This window comes from Salvelinus sp. IW2-2015, linkage group LG11, assembly GCF_002910315.2.
Source record: "Salvelinus sp. IW2-2015 linkage group LG11, ASM291031v2, whole genome shotgun sequence".
Taxonomy (NCBI): domain Eukaryota; kingdom Metazoa; phylum Chordata; class Actinopteri; order Salmoniformes; family Salmonidae; genus Salvelinus; species Salvelinus sp. IW2-2015.
The window spans coordinates 25,522,011-25,528,959 of NC_036851.1; the positions used below are offsets into that span (position 1 = coordinate 25,522,011).

Genomic DNA, 6,949 nt, shown 5'->3' on the forward strand with positions numbered 1-6,949 from the left:
CTTCATTTGCACACACTGTATATAGATTTTTTTATTGTGTTATTGACTGTACGTTTGTTTATCCCATGTGTAACTCTGTGTTGTTTTTGTCGCATTGCTTTGCTTTATCTTGACCAGGTCACAGTTGTAAATCAGAACTTGTTCTCAACTGGCCTACCTGGTTAAATAAAGGTGAAATAAAATAAATACAAATAAATAAACACACGACACCACTGAGAATGGAGAAAGAGAGAGGCGGAGGAGAGTGAGAGAGAGGGAGAGAGAAAAAGGGGAGAGAGAAAAAGGGGAGAGAGAGAGAGAGAGAGTACAGGTACCTGGCATCAACCACCACTGAGGTACACTAATTGGAGACAGGGTGGCGCATCAATTACTGAACACCAAAACCTCCTGTTTCTATTAGAGCACTTTATTCTTTAAATATCACTGAGCATCACAGCCAATCCAGATAGGCCGTTCGCTCATTATAGTGTCTATGTCAAATCCCCCCTCCAACCCTCTACCCCCTCTATCTCATCTGGGGATAAAAATAAGTATGGGATCAAAGCGTCCATGCTGCTGATCAAGCCTCATGACAAACACACAAACGTACACACATAGAGCCCCTTCATCTCAAAACCAGCACGAATCATCCTCAAGAAGAGGTGGAGAGAGCGATGGAATGATGGAGAGACAACCGCTTTATGTCTGCACTCACACTCGTCATAATCAATGGTCACAGTGACAGATTTTTTTCTCCTCCTTTCCCTCTTCCTTCCTGCTTTCACAGGCCTGCTGTGTCCCCTCTCCAACTTAAACTCTCCTGTGATAAGTGTGTGTTGTGTTACAATTTGTGTGTATGCAAGTTAGATGAGTGGTGTGTCTTTGTGAATGTGTGTGTGCCTGCATGTGTGTATGTCTATCTGTGCGTGTGTGTGTGAACAGAGGGAGTGTGAGCTGTCATATCTGAGGTTCTCTGCAGGTTCATGCTGAGGTTAGGTGTTAGAATGAAATATCAGAAAACAGAGAGAGAGAGGAGAGGAATGGAGAGATTAACTCTGCTCTTGCACTGGCATCCCACCAGCCCAGCCCCCCCGCAGGGTACGTACGTGTGTATGTTTGTGTGTAGCCTCTTCCCTTCCAGGTAGCATTGTTCAGGGCATTTCTTCTCCCATTTCAGATTTGTTATAGAGCAGTGGAAGCTGGTGGGAGGAGCTATAGGAGGATGCGCTCATTGTAATGGCTAGAATGGAATGAATGGAATGGTATCAAATGCATCAAACATATGGAAACCACATGTTTGACTCCGTTCCTTTTATACCATTCTAGCCATTACAATGAGCTCGTCCTCCTATAGCTCCTCACACCAGCCTCCGCTGTTGTAGAGAGAAAGTGAACTGACACACACTGGCAATGGTGTATCAGAAACCCAAGGTTATTCTGAAATTAGTTTCACTACTACAGCTTTGCTATAATAGTGAGTGTTGCAATTACACCAGAGTCAGTGTGTGTGCACATGCGTGTGTCACTTAAACCTCTGTTATGTGTGTGTCATTAAAGCTATAATCCTTAGTTGCTATATCATTTTGACTTATAAATGAATGGTATATACCCATTGATTCTTGAAGAATATAACTTATAAATATTACGGTGGCATAAATTAGTCCCCATGATTCACTCTATTTTAATCTATGGCATGTGTAATTAAATGCGGTGCTGAACACTTCAGTTGAATAACTTGATGGTGTCATCAGACAAATTTAAATTTGCGCAATATGGGTCTTTATTTCAACCAAATCACATCAACGACATCACAGGAATGCAGTGCGAGTCGATCAGGGCCAGATGCAGCTGCCGAAGTTGCGGCGCCGTCGGATGGACCAGTTGCTGAAGTTGTGTTGTCGGATGGACCCATTGTGGCGACGTCAGACGGGCTGTCTCCCTTAATGGTCGATTATTCTGTCATGCTGGCATGAATGATTCGGGAGACAGCTGTAGGAATGCGTAATAGTTATTATTTTATTTCTTGTCAAAATTACGGCATGCCGTGTAAAGGCAAGGGGACGAAGACCAAACAAACACTATACAAAACACAGGGTAGAAACCCAAGAGGAGTACATCGAATAAATAACACAAGCGCCCAATGATTAACCCACGGGAGGAGACCCGTAATCATCTACGCAATCCACAATGGCATGAAAGTCAAAACACACAGCACAGGTACACACACAGCACAGGTACTCACACAGCACAGGTACTCACACAGCACAGGTACTCACACAGCACAGGTACTCACACAGCACAGGTACTCACACAGCACCAACGGACATTGTAACAATAATCGACAACCCAATGGAAACCAAAGGGCACACTTATACAAGTCCTAATCAGTGGGAATAGGGAACAGGTGTGCGCAATGAAAGTTCCGGAGGGATCCGTGACAATAAATGCCTCATGTGCTTAGTTCAACTGTCGTACCCCATCAGAACCTAAAGGGTGCATTGCAACCAACAGGCAGAATGTAGCGCTGTGCTACATATTACCGCTGGATTTCTTAAAACGCTACTAACGGAAGATTACATGCACCTGCGTGTTAAAGCGAACGTGCTTGCAAACAAAAACCAACAAGAATAATCAGCAGGGCCCAGTTTCTCAAAGGCAGTTTAAGGCTACGTTCATCTTTAGAACCTTCTTAGCAGCGTTATTACATCTCAGAGCTGTTTCCCAAATCCATCGTTGCTAAAGTTGCACTTGAAAACGCTTGTTATTTACTGAATGTCTCAGACCACTCGTAGAACAGCTAAGTGCGTCGTTTGAATCTTAGAATCATGTTTATCTGTGATTGCGGATAACTTTAGAATGAAGTTGACTACAAATACAAAGTTGCCTATGTATTTGCAATTGTTACAAACAAGTGAATGATAAAAATATTAAATGAAAACCGAGATGACTGCGTTAAAAGATAAATACTACAGTATAGGATATAGGCTAAGGCCAGACAAGGCCAGTCTTAATTAATTGTTAAATTTAACCACAGAGTTGTTTTCATGTTTTAATCCCATCCCAACCTTAATCTTTAATTTAACCAATTAAAATTAATGCCTGCATTTAATTTACCCTATCCCGAAACTTAATCCATAGTTTAACCAATCAGAATTAATGCCTGGACATGATCCTAGAGTTGTTTCTGTTTCAACCCTATCCCAAACCTTAATTTAACCAAGTCGGAAGTAATACCTTAATTAATTGAACTGTAGAGTTGCTTCTGTGTGCCTAAATACAGGATGTCGGGAGATTAAGTCAGTTTACTAGTCAAAAATAGACAATGCTTATAAGCATTAGAATAACCTGCCGCAATATTTACAGCCATAGGTGATAAAATCTCTCTAGAAACTGATCCGTTTTTGGTATTGTGGAATCATTCAATTGTTAAGGTAAGATTTTCATGGAAAAAGCTGATCCGAGAGCAACTCTGCTTTTCTTGTTGACTCCATGTTGACTCCAATGCTTCCCACAGTTGTGTCAAGTTTAGCGGTGTAAAGTACTTAAGTAAAAATACTTTAAAGTACTACTTAAGTGTTTTTTTTGGGTACTTGTACTTTAATTTACTATTTACATTTTTTTACAACTTTTCCGGTTACTTCAATACATTCCTAATGAAAATAATGTACTTACAAAAATATATATATATTGTATTTTACCCCCTATTTCGATAGGAGAACTCTAAACGGGCTCGGGAGGCGAAGGTCGAGTCATGCATCCTCCGAAACATGACTCGCCAAACCACGCTTCTTAACATCCGCCCGCTTAACCCAGAAACCAGCCACACCAATGTGTCGGAGGAAACAAAGTTCAACTGACAACCGAGGTCAGCCTGTAGGTGCCCGGCCCGCCATAAGGAGTCGCTAGTGCGCAATGATCCAAGTAAAGCCCCCCCAGCCAAACCTTCCCATAACCCGGACTACGCTGGGCAAATTGTGCACCGCTCTATGGGACTCCTGATCACAGCCAGTTGTGAAACAGCCTGAAATCAAACCCAGGTCAGTAGTGACGCCTCTAGCAGTGCGATGCAGTGCCTTAGACCAATGCGCCACTTGGGAGGCAATAATGTACATTTTCCCTGACACCCAAAAGTACTCGTTACATTTTGAACGCTTAGCAGGACAGGAAAATGGTCCAATTCACGCACTTATCAAGAGAACATCCATGGTCATCCATCCTGCCTCTGATCTGGCGGACTCATTAAACACGCTTCATTTGTAAATTATGTCTGATTGTTGGAGTGTGCCCCAAATTATTTAAATACATCAAAATGTTGCCTTCTGGTTTGCTTAATATAAGGAATTTGAAATTATTCATTTTAACAAATATTTTAGGAATTTACTTTTGATACATAAGTATATTTAAAACCAAATACTTTGACTTTTACTCAAGTCGTATTTTACTGGGTGACTTCCACTTTCACTTGAGTAATTTTCTATGAAGGTATCTTTACTTTTACTGAAGTATGACAATTGGGTACTTTTTCCACCACTGGTCAAGTTGGCTGGATATCCTTCCGGTGGTGGATCACTCTTGATACACATGGGAAACTGTTGAGCTTGAAAAACGCAGTAGCATTGCAGTTCTTGACACAAACCGGTGTGCCTGGCACCTACTATGATACCCTGTTCAAAGGCACACATCTTTTATCTTGTCCTTTCACCCTCTGAATGGCACACAAACACAATCTATGTCTCAATTATTTCAAGGCTTAAAAATGATTCTTTAATCTGTCTCCTCCCCTTCATCTAAACTGATTTAAGTGGATTTAATGAGAGACATCAATAAGGGATCATATCTCTTACCTGGATTCACCTGGTCAGTCTATGTCATGGAAATTGCAGGTGTTCTTAATATTTTGTACACTCAGTGTAGAAGTAGTAGTAGGCCTATATTTCATTCAAACATTTCACCTTAAATGGCAAAATAATATGTAATTTCAAATAACTTTATTAGCCTACATTTACATTTGATTAAACAAAATATAGATTATATAACTCAATCACGATTGACTTGATTTAGTTACACATTTCAAATATGGACAGTCCTGGGGTATATTACCCCCGATCTTGATAAGAAATGATTGTACCAGACCACTTTCTTTTAAAGACAGTTGTATTTAATTACATCAATTGGAAACAAATCAAATAATAAGAGCAGGCTACTGTACAGCAACGTTAGTTTTCCATTCATACAACGTGTCAGGTAAATTGCCACAGTAGATTTTCCGTGGAAAACAAGGAAATACTGTATTTCAGTTGTACGGAATGATTGTCAAGTAGATGATTCGCCCTTAGTCTGCTCAAAAAGTAGGACTATGCTGTACCGATGATAATACCTACCAGAGGACGAAAGTATCTTGAAAGACTTTGGTAGCAAGCAGGACTAAAGTAACACAGACATCAGCTTTTAGGGAGTGGTAATGAGGTGACCAATAATGGATGCAATTGAGATCAGTTGTGGAGCAGGGTTGGGCTCAATTCGAATTGAAGGCAGTCAATTCACTAAGTGATCTGAATATACAATTCAGAAATGTAACTTTTGAATAAATAGCTTCTTCTTTTCAGTTTACTGAGAAGTCATTGAAAATAAATGCACTTTTTCAATTATTGAATTTGTAACGTCCTGACCAGAGTTATTATGTGTTTTCCTTGTTTAGTGTTGGTCAGGACGTGAGCTGGGTGGGAATTCTATGTTGTGTGTCTAGTTTGTCTGTTTCTGTGTCCAGCCTAATATGGTTCTCAATCAGAGGCAGCTGGTAATCGTTGTCCCTGATTGAGAATCATATATAGGAGGCTTGTTTTGTGTTGGGTTTTTGTGGGTGATTGTTTCCTGTCTCCGTGTTTGTATTCTGCACCAGATAGGACTGTCTCGGCTTTCACTTTTGTTATTTGTTAATGTTCACAGTTTATCATATAATTAAACATGTTGAACAATAACCGCGCTGCATTTTGGTCCTCTCCTTCATCCCAGGAAGAAAGCCGTTACAGAATTGTAATTTTAGTTTAATTTCTGAATTAACTGCCTTAAATTCAAATTGAGCCCAATCCTGCTTTGCAGGTGAATTTAGCACTTATTGATGGTGATAATCTGGTGGCCATCGATGGTTGCAATGTAAGCTTGTTTTACTCCAATTTTTGTAAACATTGTAAATGTGAACACTGTATAGCCTAGGCTACATTTGATATCATGGATGGTCAGTGCTTGCATCCATAGTTCTGTCTATGATTTTGATTGAGTGGTTATATTTCTCCAGCCCCATCCCTTAGCTTTTTAGCGAAACAGGGGGGCAGGCTTTATTATTGTTTCAAATAAGGTTTCTAGCTTTAAAACTCCTGATTACTAAACCAGTGGATTCTCCCAAATAGACATCTCTATGAGTAAACTGAAGCATCTCATCAAAGTCCTACGTTAAGAAACATGAATGTTTGAGAAAAAACGATGGAGAGAGCTTTTTTATATAACATGTTTTTATATAGCATGTTTTTATATAACATGTTTTTATATAGCATGTTTTTATATAGCATGTTTTTATATAACATGTTTTTATATAGCATGTTTTTATATAGCATGTTTTTATATAGCATGTTTTTATATAGCATGTTTTTATATAACATGTTTTTATATAACATGCCAACAGAAAGCCTGTAGGGAGTAGAGGGGAATTTCAGAACAGACTTTTGCTCACAGAGCCTCCCACAGAGAAAGTCAGACACCAGGGATTTAGAATAATCCTGTTATCATGATTATTATGGCCCTGGTATGAAGGATGACAGAGAGCAGATTTGAATGTAATAAAAATAATATGGTCATTTAGCAGGCGCTTTTATCCATCTCTAAAACATATATTCAGTATATGTGGCCCATGAGGGATTAAAACTACCACTTTGTAGGTTTAAACACCATTCTACCAACTGAGCTATGGGAACCG

At 39.6% G+C, this 6,949-nt stretch overlaps 1 long non-coding RNA gene across 1 annotated transcript; it reads right to left on the reverse strand.

Moving 5' to 3' along the window:
* Positions 1 to 1,735: 1,735 nt before the first annotated feature.
* LOC111970543 (uncharacterized) lies at positions 1,736 to 2,316 on the reverse strand. Its single transcript, XR_011480526.1, has 2 exons — positions 2,205 to 2,316; positions 1,736 to 1,968 (listed from the first exon to the last, which is right to left on the reverse strand). It is a non-coding gene; the product is annotated as an uncharacterized lncRNA (long non-coding RNA).
* Between the last annotated feature and the right edge of the window lie 4,633 nt (positions 2,317 to 6,949).